Raw genomic sequence first — 14887 nt, 5'->3', positions numbered from 1 at the left:
TCAAATTCTTCTAAAATAATTATTACGAAAATGATTAGAGTAGATTTATAATTTCATTGCTGATAGTAAAATCACATAATATAATACAATGATTTATAATTTAAAAAAAAGATGGCATTCTTGATAAATAAGAAGAAAACTATTTACATTTTACATTGACAACACCATTTTTTCTTAATATTGATAAATATTGATTAATATTACCATATTAGTTACCTATAATATCATCCGATCCCGAAGGAGTTCCGAGGACTGGTGGGAGCAGACACAGATGCATGACTATGTGTTCTATGTGAGTGAAGATTCTCGTCATTATCCATTGCATGTCTTTCTTTATTCTCCACATTTGCAATCCCAAATTGTACATCTTGAAAATATTTTTTCGCGCCTGCATAGGCATCAATCATAAGAGTTCCCATTGCAATACACATTGACACAAATCCAGTGAAAAAAAAAATCTCTCTAAGGATGATCGTCCAAACAAAGTGAATGTTCGTCCAAACAAAGTGAATGTTAGATTTTCGAATGCATCCGGCAACACATGAATAAAATCAGTGGTTAAGATGACACCCGCGGCAAAGGCCTTAATTACAAAGAGAAGTCTTTTTTTAGATTGATAACAGTGGTTAAGATGACTGCAGGTCTTAATTACAAAGAGAAGTCTTTTTCTAGACTAATGGCAGGTATAATTTTGTCAACAAGAAAGACACAAACTCCAATTATACTAGCTACTAAAATAGATGTAAGAGCTGTTATTTTTTATGTTAATTCGATTTTGTCCTGCACTGCACTTCTTGTGATTTATCACAAGTACAATCACATGGAAATCTAAAGAAAATAAGAATGCTATATATCTTCAATCCTTCCATGTTATTGTTGGAAGCAAGAATAAGAGATTTAAGAAGGAAGAATGTTAGAAGGTTAAAAAAATAGATTACGAAAAAAGAGTGTTACTAAAAAGTTAAATTGGAAGTGTGTGGAATAAAGAGGGGACCATTACGTTTGTGATGATGTGCGAGGTTGAGAAGAAAGCAATAAAGAATAACCCTTTATATAAGGTCTTGGAGGGTGCATGGTGGGTATGTTAATGTTAGCAACATTGCTGGAATTATATTGATTAAATTTAAAGAGGATATATATAATGATTTCAAAAGCCTAAATTAATACCACATTATTATTTGAAGTGTGTCATGAAATTATTAGTTTTTCGAATAATTATATTTCTAATAAAATATTTATACACAGCTCTAAGTATACAATGATGTAAAGTATTATCCCAAAAATATAAAAAGCTCAACAATTATAGTCCAAAAGTATTAGGGGCCAATATTTATTTGCCTTTTATATTTATTTTATATTTAAGCCAATACTAATTATTTTTTTACTAAAAATATTTTTAATATTTTTAATATTTTTAATACTTGGTCTAATGTAGGATAATCAAACTCGGATATTAATTTAAAATATTTTGAGGTATATTGAGAGGTGATGATGAATTACATCATGGCCATATATATACATATATACATATATTTTTAATAAAAAGATATATTTTTAATAAAGGTTGTTTTTATTTTCACTCACTTCTAATATTACTCTTTTTTCGTAATCTATCTTTATTAAGAATAGATATATTAAAAATAGAGACTTATGAAAATAGATTACGAAAAAACAGTAGTATTAAGAATAATATAAAAGATATATTAAAAATATATGAAATAACAACCTTTATTTAATAGTGGAAAAAAAAAATGTAACCTTAACAACCTTGCCATGAAAGTAGCCTTAACAACTTTGTCATTTTGCACAAGAAAACAAACTTGAATAGAAAAAATAAAATTAAAAAAAAAAAAGAAAAAATTGTAATTTTATTTTATCTCGATTGTTAATTTGTTATATAAATTATGATAAGATGTTAAAAAGAGGTATATGTTATTAAAAGTTAGGATTTTTAACCCGGAGTATATATAGTCTATGGGATCAAATGAGCCGCATTATTTTTAACCGGAGAAAAAATAAAATAAAAGAAATAAAAAATATCAGCTTTTTTTTTTAGCAAAAATTACCATACCTGTTCCTATAGTTATAGTTATAGTTGATAGTTATTATAGAAAAAATTTTAAGTGTATCAAAAATACCGGTGTTTCAGTTGTTTTAACTGTTGATTTCAATTAATATATATTATATATATTTTTTATAATTTACATTAACGGTTAAAACAATTGGAACATCGATATTTTTAGTATACTTGATGTTAGGTATATGAAGATGGTAAGATGACAAAATCTTATATTTATGTAGTGGTTTCAAGGCACGATTAGATCGCTTTCTTTAGAGAGATATTTGTCTCCACACTTAGTTGCTATAGGGTTAATGACAATACTCTCCCAGGATACAATGAAACCTAAGAATTTCTTAATTAGCAATGGTAAGAAATTCTCAACTCTCTTGAACAAAGAAAATCTCTTAATGATTGAGTAATTTGTACACTTAGTACGTCATATCTGAAATAGTGAACAAGGACTTATTTATACATATTGCACATAGCAATTATGATTAGTTACATATACAAATGGTTGTGTCTTTTCTATTGCCAATAGATACAATGTTTTGAACATACACAACTTTTAAAGAGTTGTGTACCTTTAGCCAATAGACACAATGTTTTGAACATACACAATCCTTAAAAGGTTGTGTCCCTTCAACCAAATAGTACTAAACGGTTAGTAATCGTTTATTAATATTAATAATATTAATAATAATATCAATAATATTAATAATATTAATTAATCAAATTTGAAAATACCCTTCAATCCCCTACTATTTACAAAATTTAAATATCATACAAGTATATGCATAAAGAATGTGTCACTAAGATTAAACATTCTTTTAGTGTAAATTTTAAAGTTCTAACGAAGTAATAGGTGTCTAATCGATTAAACCTATACTCCATATGTTAGTACCAAAAATCACACACATTACTTATACCCTCCAAGTTCAAGAGTTTACAATTTTAAGCACTTATATGGCCTTGTGCTCATCCTGGTTTCATGAATATTTACGAGAATAAAACCTCTAAAATTCTCGATTAGAGCGGCACCACTTTTATATTCATATAGGTGGAATCTTTTGATAGATAATATTATCATTCCATTAAGAGTTTAAACTCACCCTCCTAATTTATTGTAAATAGCACTAAATCCTATACCTTAGTGCTCCAATTGCTAAATAACTTGTTATTACCCATTAAACCTTGAAACTAGTGGTCTACTAGAATAAGGTTGGGTTCCCATCATTTAGCAATAATAGGTTTTAATCCCATTTTAGCAGTAGTTTCTTTGATTTTATCCCTTGACAAACCTTTAGTCAAAGGGTCTGCTAAATTTCCTTGAGATCTTATATAAGTAATGGTAATTACACCATCATCTATTAGTTGCCTCACAAACTCATGTCTCAAACTTATATGTCTAGACTTTCCATTATAAACCTTGTTATATGCTCGAGACATGGTTGATTCACTATCACAGAAGATTGAAATGGCTGTCATCTGCTGTGGCCACAGCTTTATATCATATAACAAATTTCTTAACCATTCCGCTTCTTTACCTACGGCTGATAAAGCTACAAACTCAGCCTCCATAGTAGAATGTGTAATACATGTTTGTTTATCACTAAGATTTGTTACAAATCCACTCAACCTCCATAGTAGAATGTGAAAATCCATCCTGAAGTGGATTTGTTATCACTAAGATTTGTAATCCAACTTGCGTCGGAATAACCTTCTAAAAACTGCGGGATAATCACTATAATGTAATCCCAAGTTTATGGTTTTCTTGAGATAACCAAGAACTCTTGTTATAGCTTTCCAATGTTGATTGCTAAGCTTTCCTGTAAACCTTGATAATTTGCACACAGCAAATGCTGTATCAGGTCTAGTACAATGCATTGCATACATTAAACTTCCTATAGCACTAGCATATTCTAATTGTGCTATAGGTCTTCCCATGTTTCCTTCTAATTTAAGATTAGGATCATACGGTGTATTGGATTCTTTAATTGTGAGATGATCAAACTTTTCCAATACCTTTTTAATATAATGAGATTGACTTAAAGTAAAGCCAACTTCATTCTTATGTACCTTTATGCCTAATATTGTATCAACTTCATTCAAATCCTTCATCTTGAATTTAGAAGTTAGATACTCCTTCGTTATACGAATTCCTTCTAAATTTGTTCCGATGATTAACATATCATCAACATATAAACAAATAATTACTCCATAATCTTTAGTAAATTTTGAGTAAATACATTTATCCGCACTATTATGTGAGAAGCCATTTGATAACACCACTGAATCAAACTTCTCATGCCATTGTTTAGGCGCTTGTTTTAGCCCATACAAAGACTTAATTAATTTGCAAACTTTCTTTTCATTTCTGGGTAGCACATAGCCTTCCGGTTGCTCCATATAAATTTCTTCATTAAGATCTCCATTTAAAAAAACCGTTTTAACATCCATTTGATGTATATGAAGCTTATGTATGGATACTAATGCTATAAGAGCCCTAATAGAAGTCATTCTTGCCACAGGTGCGTAGGTATCAAAATAGTCTAGACCTTCTTGTTATCTAAACCCCTTGGCCACTAACCTTGCTTTAAAGGTTTGTAATGAACCATCAGTGTTATACTTTCTTCTAAATACCCACTTACATCCTATAGGCTTTGATCCTGGAGGCAAATCAACCAAGACCCAAGTATTGTTAGATAATATTGAGTCCATTTCATCGTTTATTGCTTCTTTCTAAAAAGCAGAATCCCTTGAAGCCATAGCCTCTTTGAACGTTTGAGGATCACCCTCTATATTCATCACAATAGGAATCTTGTTTGTTACAGAATTCCTAGTTCCTTCTACCAAAAAGGTGATAGCCTGAGAAGAAATAAAATCTGGACCCAAGTCCTTTTCTTTTCTTACTCTCAAGCTCTTCCTTGGTTCAATCAACTCTTTGTCGTTTAGACGTTTATTATTTTGATTATTTATTTCTTGTGAAATATTAGTATCATTTTGGAGATACTCTGAATTAGAAGTTGAATCATTGATAAATTTATTTTCAATAAATTCTACTTCTCTTGATTCAACAACTACATTAGACACTAAGTCTAATATTCTATATGCTTTAGAATTTTGAGCATATCCTATAAAAGCGCCTTTTATGGCTCTTGGCCCCAATTTGGTTCTCTTTTGATCAGGAACTCGATAAAAGGCTAAACACCTCCCACACTTTAAGATAATTTAAATTAGGTTTCCTTCCTTTCCAAATTTCATAAGGAGAAACCTTTCTATGTCTTGATGGTATCCTATTATGGATATGACATGATGTCAATAATGCTTCACCCCACAAATTGTAAGGCAATTTTGCATTTAGTAACATTGAATTAACCATATCCACTAAGGTACGGTTTTTCCTTTCCGCCAAACCATTTTGTTGCGGAGTATATGGAGCGGAAGATTCATGCACAATACCATGTAATTCACAAAAGTGATCAAATTCATTAGAAAAATATTCTCCACCTCGATCACTACGAAAAACTTTTATTTTCTTATTATGCATATTTTCTACTTCCATTTTATATTTCTTAAACATTTCAAAAGCTTCATCTTTATTTCTAAGCAAATACACATAAGTAAATCTAGAACAATCATCAATGAAGGTTATAAAGTATCTTTTTCCTCCTCTAGTAATATTGCCATTTAGTTCACAAATATCACTATGAATCAATTCTAATAAATGTGTATTTCTTTCAACCTTAGGAAAAGGTTTCTTAGTAATTTTAGATTGTATGCAAATATCACATTTCTTATTAAAATCCTTGTTACTAAGATCAATATAGTTATTCTTTTGCATATATTCAATTGATTTGTAATTTAAGTGTGCTAATCTACTATGCCATAAATCACAAGAATCAACAACATACAAGGAAACATTCACTTTATTAATACTAAGTTTAAACATGCCTTCAGTGCAATATCATTTTCCTATGAATACATCATTCTTAAGCAATATCACTTTATCGGATTCCATTATAACTTTGAATCCTTTCTTACACAAGAGACTAACAGAAACTAAATTTTTTCTCAAATCTGGAACATAAAGTACATTTATTAAACTTAATTTCTTTCCAGATGTAAAATTTAATTCCACACTTCCTTGACCACAAACTTTGGCTGAGTTATCATTGCCCATCAAGACTTCTCTATTGTTCACTTCTTCATATGTTTTGAATTGGTTGCGATCATTGCAAACGTGAACAGTAGCCCCAGAATCTAACCACCACTCAAGTGATTTTCCTTGTGTTGCTATGTTAACTTCTGTAACCATGCCAATATGCATGTTTTGTACTTTTTCTACAACCATAGCAATTAGATCCTTTTCTTCCACTAAGTTGGTCTTTGATGCTTCCTTTTTCAGAAGTCTACATTCTTTGATATAGTGTCCTTTCTTGTGACAATGATAACACTCACTTTGTCTCTTCTTATCTTGCTTTGAATCTTTAGAGAACTTTCTTTTCTTCTTATTGATGTTATTTTCATCAATATGATTCACTTTAGAACTTTGAGAAAGATACACAGCATCACGTTTTCGAGTTTCCTCCTCTATACGTATATGCCTTAGTAATTTCTCAATTGTGAAGTCCTCACCAAGATGTAAAAGTTTCTTCCTATAACCATTCCAAGATGAAGGCAATTTTGAAATAATTGCTCCAACTTGTAATGATTCAGGGATCACCACTTGTAGATCACGAAGTCTACTTACAAGGATTTGTAATTCATGAATTTGATCCATGACAGGCATAGTATCATTCATAATAAATTCAAAATATTTCATCATGATAAACTTATCTGTTCCTTGTCGTTCGGTATTGTACTTTTCTTCCAAAGACTTCCAAATCTCTAATGGTGATTGAATTGACATGTAGAGATCATAGAGTTGGTCGGATAAAGTGTTGAGGATATGACCTCGACATGCGAAAGTATCTTCATCACGTTTCTTCTTCAATTGAACGATCTTTTCTTTCTCTTCCGGTGTGACATATTCAGCGGCATCGGCAATTGGTGTAGTCTTTGGGTCAATCACATATGCAAGATTGAGAACCGAAAGAAGAAACATCATCTTGTCTTTCCAACGGTTGAAGTTCGTTCCATCAAAGCGATCTAACTTGATAAACTCTTGATTCATGACCTTGAACGTGGTGTTTTGATCTTGTGCCATCTTCAACTAATATCTCTCTAAAATTGTTAGGTATATGAAGATGGTAAGATGACAAAATCTTATATTTATGTAGTGGTTTCAAGGCACGATTAGATCGCTTTCTTTAGAGAGATATTTGTCCCCACACTTAGTTGCTATAGGGTTAATGACAATACTCTCCCAGGATACAATGAAACCTAAGAATTTCTTAATTAGCAATAGTAAGAAATTCTCAACTCTCTTGAACAAAGAAAATCTCTTAATGGTTGAGTAATTTGTACACTTAGTACGTCATATCTGAAATAGTGAACAAGGACTTATTTATACATATTGCACATAACAATTATGATTAGTTATGTATACAAATGGTTGTGTCTTTTCTATTGCCAATAGATACAATGTTTTGAACATACACAACTCTTAAAGAGTTGTGTACCTTTAGCCAATAGACACAATATTTTAAACATATACAATCCTTAAAAGATTGTGTTCCTTCAACCAAATAGTACTAAACGGTTAGTAACTGTTTATTAATATTAATAATAATATCAATAATATTAATAATATTAATTAATCAAATTTGTAAATACCCTTCATTTGAGACTCTTCCGTTATTAAATTATAGGAAGCTTATTGTTCGTTTTACTTGGTTGGAAGAAAATGTTCGTTTTTTTTCTCAGATTTAATTTTAAAAATATGGATGATCTAGATTTAAGGAAGTGGCTTATGGTGACCGCAACCAAAAGAGGTACATGGTGCGCAAGCAACTGTTTCACTCTTTGGTCAGTTTATAATAGTTGAACATTTCATTAGAAGCTACAGCCTACAAGAGTGTTGGACGTTTAGTAAAGTTGGTTGAAAGGGTTAGCCAGAGTGATATGTTATTGGGCTTTATAGTTGTGAATATTCACGCGATAAATGAAAATATAAACTATTTTTGATGATGTAATATTACGTGATTGAATGCACATATAAAATTATTTGTATATAAAATTATTAAAAAAAATATATTTTTTGTAAGTATAAAGTTAATTTTATTCGTTCAAATATAAATTTTCTAACATTTTAAATTACATGAATAAAAATTATAATTTATTGGTATTTGAATCATAAATTATACTATTAATGATCTATATATAGTCTAAACAGCTCTTGTAATTGTTTTACAATTCATACCGAAATAAATTTAAAACTCAATCTTTTATAAAATTTCAGTTAACAATTGATATTTTCAGCATCAGAACAATGATCCATTCGTGAAAGTAAGTTATAAGTAACATTCCAATAATTCAATGCTTTGAACTATTCTAATCTTGGGGTTTATTTTCTAAAGTAAAGAAAAAAGACAGGCAAAATTTCTTTTGTGTGAGACTTATTATTTCGAACACTCAATAATTGATGTAGGCATATTGTTTCTATTCAAGTTTGTTTACTTGTGCAAAATGACAAAGTTATTAAGGTTACCTTCATGACAAAGTTGTTAAGGCTACTTTCATGAGTTAATAGTCAATTTCGTCCTTGAAAGTGTCATCGATCTTTATTTTTGTCTCCGAAAGTCAAAATTAATAAAAAACGTCCTTGAAAGATATCTTAGTTGATCACGTTCGTCCTTCCGTCATATCCGTAGCTGAGATGGCAAACGGCCGCTTACGTGGCCCGTTAACTGCCAAGGTGGCCAACGCCAGGTTGTAGCTTGTTGTTGCTGACGAGATAAGTTTTGTTTAAGACGTCAAATTAGTCCTTCGAATGTATAAACCCTAATCCCAATTTGAACGATAAATACATCGCCGTGATCACTTTCGGTGGCAGTAGAGGTAAGTAGGAGCCGTAATCCCTGGCTGGCTGAGTGGATGGAGATAGGAAATGGTGGTTGTGGTGGCGGTTTGTCACATGCATCGCACGACAGTCATGGATCTAGTGTTTTGATGCGAAGGAGGATGGTGAATTCTCATGATGGATCATGTTTCTGTGGGCTGAAGATTGTGATTAAGAAATCTGGGACAACAGAGAATCCGAATAGATTGTTCCATGCATGTCCAAGGTACCGGGTGAGTGATGGCAAAAGAAGTTAAAGCTTTTTCATGTTGTTATATGCTGTTGGGTGTTGTCTGATTTTTTTGTTTACTCCCATCTGAAATTGCAGAAGGGCAGTCACTGTAATTATTTTAAGTGGGTTGATGATGATGAATTTGAAGCAGTGGGTGTATGTGGTACAAAGAAAGATGCAGGAGCTGATATGTAAGTTGAAGGTGAGTATGATGAATGGAGGGTGAAGGTGGCATGAAAGTTGGGCACTTTGGAAGCTGAAGTTAGAGTTTTGAAACTGCTAATGATTTTGCTGTTTGTAGTAGTAGTAGTTGTGATACTTTGTTGTTTGTTATGTACTTCTAAATAAACCCAGTTATCCTCTATGAACATGTAATGGTGTATTGAATTTGTTGACTTGAGTGGGAGAAGTTATTTGAAGTTGGAATTGATTCCCTGTCAAATGTGGATAATTTTATAAAATTTGGCAATTAATTCTGTGTCTCTGTTTGTATGAATTATGTTGAGGCATAAACAAAATGAAGATAGTAAGTAATCTTAGTAGTAACTTATCATTGAAGGCTAATTGTCACATTGTCTTAATAGAAAAATACCACAACAAAGTCATAAGGTTCTTAACTGACAAATACATTGTCTGTAGACTAAATTACCATACACAAAAGCAACAAACAGAATGTTGTGTCATACACAAGATGAGTCAACCATAACACATTCCTAACAAATCAAACTTTGTCATCAGTCTTCCTTGGAGCCTTGAAGCCTGGAGTAGGCACAAAGGTCATGAAGTTGGCCAGCCGCTTAGCAGTTCTAGAATTTGTCCCCTTAATGGTCTCAGCAGAAACAGCCACAGATCCAGTTGCAATATGCTTAGGGAAGGACGTTAACCTTGCTTTTCTTTTGATCACTTGCAACTTAGGTGGCCTACCTATCAATTGATCATGTATGATACAGTACCAAATGAGTTTGTTACATGATTAGGCTACTGTGAAATTTTTTTAGGAGTGAGGAGTGATGATACTACCTGTAGGGTTTCTTGGGTTGGTGGGATGCATTCCGATTCACTACTGTCAATCTCTGAGTCAGGCTGAGTGGGTGATGGAAGTGAAGGCAAAGGTGCCTCAGCTTCTGTACCAATATCAGTATCAGTAGGGGCAGCATTTAGTGCGGGTTCAGCACCTTCTGTAGCAGGGGTAACAACTGCCAATTGTAGCTGCATCTGCTTGGCATGTTCCTCAGCGTCTACAGCCTTTTTCTTTGCGCACCCTCTTTTGTTGTGTCCAACCTCACCACAGTACATGCACCAGATTTGGTTGTATTTTCTTTTCATTTTTGTCTTTGACCCACTCAGTTATTTTTCTTTGTCCCTTCTTCGCTTCTTTGTAGGCCTTCCAGGTTTAGGCTTCACTGGGGGTAGGACTGGTGCTGGATGTGGTATTTTTTCCCATAGATCCTGCCCCTTAACCGGATTGACATTGAAACAGTAAGTACACTTATACGCTTCCATCTTCAACCACTCATGGCAATATTCTTCAGGTCTCTTGTCATTCTTATCTTGTATTGCCGATATTGCATGCATACACGGCATTCCTTTCAAGCCAAACAAAATGATATAGTAAACATACTATCATGAATGAAGACATTGTTAATTAATTAAGAGAAGAAAGTTGTTACCTGTAAGTTGCCAAAACCTGCAGGTGCATGTGTGCTTGTCCAGTTCAACCACCATATTGGTCGGCCAGCCATGCACTTCGTACAACTCCTCTTTTTCATCACCAGACCACTGAGGAGCCTAATGGCGGGACAGCACTGTCATAGCTTCCAACCTACTTTGCTGAACAGGAGGGAGAATTCCTTGATAGTTCTGCAACTTCTTCCTGTTATCAACCATACTCTTCATGATGATTCTTCTAACTTCCTCAGCCAGGGTCAGGATAGGCTTACTCCTTTCGTGTTTGATCTTTGCATTGAATGACTCACAGACATTGTTGCATATATTATTCACTTTCGGAACCTCACTGAAATGCGCCTTCGTCCATGCCTCTTTTGGCCATTTATCAAGATACTGCTAAGCTTTTTTGTTGATCAACTTAACTCTCTTCATGTTTTTATTAAATTCAACTGTTGTCCTTGACCTTGCACATTCCCACACAAGGTCTTTTAACTCACAACTACCCCACTGTTTCAAGAAATTGCGCCACAAATGCCACACGCAGAAGCGGTGGTGAACTCTTGGAAACACTTCCTGCACAGCAGGGATTAAACCCTGCACCAAAATGCCAAACCCGAAAAGATATTAAATCATTTCAGTCCCCAACAAAGTAATCATTAAATCAAACTAGTCCTTTAAAGAATATTCAGTAAATCAAATTAGTCCTTACAGAATTCATTACCTTCTGCATGTCTGAGATGAAGCACCATTTGTTCTCTCTATAGTCTCCAAGATCACTGTGAAGTAGTTCAAGAAACCATTGCCAATTATCCTTGTTTTCCACGCTGACAATTGCATAAGCAATCACAAAGATGTGATTGTTAGCATCTTGTCCGCAAGCAGTAAGTATTTGTCCTCCATGTAGTGTCTTCAGAAACGCTCCATCTAGTCCAACTAGAGGTCTACAACCCGCCTTAAACCCCCACTTGCAAGCATCAAGACACACATAGAACCAATAAAAAAGCGGAAGACTCTCAGGCATAGGGATGACACCAACTTGCACTCTGGATCCTGGATTGCTAGTAAGTAACTCGTTTGCATAATCCCACACCAAACCATACTGGGCTATCTCATCACCCTCTACAATTTTCCTAGCAGCTTTTAGTGCCCTGGTGATGCATGTGCTATTGAGGTACACATTACACTTTCGCATAAACCAATCATACACCTCTCGATGCTTCATAGTTGGGTGCTTTCTAAGCTTGGGTACTAGCTTGCTAAGTGTCCAGGTTTGGGTGGCAGCTCTATTTTTCCTCTTTCTAGGGCAGGTGTGATTATCAACTAGCGTTTTAATTTGTCAAGACAAGTCTTTACTGTTACATGCACAATAAACCACCCATGGACAATCGTTTGACTTACAAACAGCTCTAACCCTAACTCTATCATTCTTTGTAAATAAAATATTTCTGCCCCACTGGATAGTATAATCCCTAGTGACTTGTATAAATTCAGCTTTTGATTTGAATGTCATACTAACCTCAAACTTCAGGTTTCCAAATTTGGTTTTTTCATTATATTGGAGATAAACACTTGGTGTCTCCTCATCAGAGTCTAACTTGTTGCCAGAATCCTCTGAATGCCATGAGTCAGCATCTGAGAAACTTCCAAGATCATCGTCATCTTCGTGTACATCTACCAAATCATAACATGGAAGACATTAAAATTTGGCCAAATGAAATATTAAAACAGTAGCACAACTAAAACCCCCCTCAACTTACTAGATTCAGAGCTTTCTTCATCTTCGAAACCCTCATAACTTGAGTCATTACTGTCAATTTCTTTATCCCCTAGTATAGACTTAGGAGGCCTATGCTTCTCCCTGGCTTCAGCTTTCTTTTGCTTTCTTGGTGAACCTTTTCCACTGTCACTGCTGTATAAATTGTCTCCTAGAATCTTCGGAGGCTTGTACAACTCATCTTCAGTACTCTCATATGAGTCATGAGAGTCAGAATCTTCTTCCTGGATGGGACATTCTCTTACACATCTTCCAGATCTTGTGACTCTGCATGCACTGGTATTTCCTTTCTTGTTATTACTTTCTGGGTTCTTGGCTGGTTGAGAGGATGTTTTGGAATGATGTGGGGCTGTCTTCCCCTGAATGTTGGTTTTGGTTTATTGAGGGTGGAGTTTTGTTGACTGCAAGGGAGTCTTTATGGGCTGAGAGGTGGTCTTTGAGGCTTGATGTGTTGGTTTGGTGGGCTGAGAGTAAGACTTATTGGGCTTATTGGGCTGTGAGGCTGGCTTAGTGGGCTGAGAATTGGGCTTACTGGGCTGAGATTTGGGCTTACTGGACTGTGAGGCTGCTTTAGTGGGCTGAGAGGTTGGTTTCTTGGGCTGAAGGTGCTTCACTGTGGGAGTCTTCACAGGTTGGGAGTGGTGCATCTTGGCCTGGGAACTGAACTTCTTCTTACTACTTCCTGCTTCCAGAAGAGCTACACCTTCCCTTATGTTGTCCACTACACAGGGCTGTGAGATGCAGTCCTCAAAGTATAGGTTGATCAAATATTGGTTCCTCCTACAATCCTTGCACATTGCAATCAAGTCAGCATCTGTCACCAACTTCTTCAACCCAGATGCAATCAAAACTCCAGGAACTTTCCACCAATAGTTTCCAGCCTCAATGTATCCCAACTCCTTATAGTAACCCCTTACAAAAAACACATCAAGTGTGTCTCCCTCAACACCCATCAATACCTCTGTATTATCAGGTTCATAAACCATGTCTCCATCCTCACCCGTCTTAAACAACCCACCATGGTAAAAAACAAACGTCATGGGAGGACCCTCCATCTACAATGACAAACACAAAAACATCATAAACAAACATGACCAGCAACAACTACTTTGTATGTATCACCACCTAGTACACCCAGTTGGTACCAATCAACCATTAACCCAAAAAAAAACATGCAACAGAACCATCACTAAATTTAAACATCCCTGACTACCATCACAGAGCCATACAAAGTAACACAATCTCATACATGAAAATGCTAAAACAACACTAATACACCCTTCGTCATCCCAAACCCTACCTTAAATCAGACGAACATTAACACCACCACAGTAACAATACACCACATCACAAAATAAGTCAGAAATCATATTATGAGTTCAATCCTTACCTCTCAACGTCTCAATGCCTTCTTTTACTAGCAATGCTGCTCCAGTATAACATCAACTCTACATTCAACGGCCAAAGCCTTTCCATTGTAATCGTCCAGCAGCACTAACGATCCTTGTCGGGGTGGTGCAGAGCTTCGATCAAACGCTTAGGGCATACCTTGTGGGAGACGACACGTTTTGGAGCAAAAGACAGAGCGATGGTTGATATGAGACAGGGTAAGGCATCGCAACGTTTGAATCCCTCTTCAGAAGACAAAACGGCGACGTTTCAATGCTAGTAGCACATTCAACCAAAACGACATCGTTCTGCTTCTCTGCCACCTTGGCAGTTAACGGGTCATGTAAGCGATCGTTTGCCATCTCAGCTACGGAGATGACGGAAGGACGAACGTGATCAACTGAGATATCTTTCGAGGACATTTTTGATTAATTTTGACTTTTAGAGACGAAAATAGAAATTGAAAACACTTTCAAAAACGAAATTGACTATTAACTCCTACTTTCATGGCAAGGTTGTTGAGGTTATATTTTTTTTCCACTATTGAATAAATGTGGACCACATCTGTTTTGTCCTTCTTCAAACAAACTTCTCTAACCTTATCAGGCAGCTCTTGCCACTCATCAGAAAAAGGTGTGGACGTAATGTTTAGTAATATAAGCTATTGTATCTGAACACCTGTTATTTATCTACATTATCCCTAGTTTGGAATATCATTCAAAGTGTGATTAGTGATTACATTATTATCCTGTATGTGCTTAA

This window comes from Arachis ipaensis, chromosome B6 (assembly GCF_059453495.1).
Source record: "Arachis ipaensis isolate K30076 ecotype BB chromosome B6, ASM5945349v1, whole genome shotgun sequence".
NCBI lineage: Eukaryota > Viridiplantae > Streptophyta > Magnoliopsida > Fabales > Fabaceae > Arachis > Arachis ipaensis.
This window is presented reverse-complemented; position numbering follows the sequence as displayed.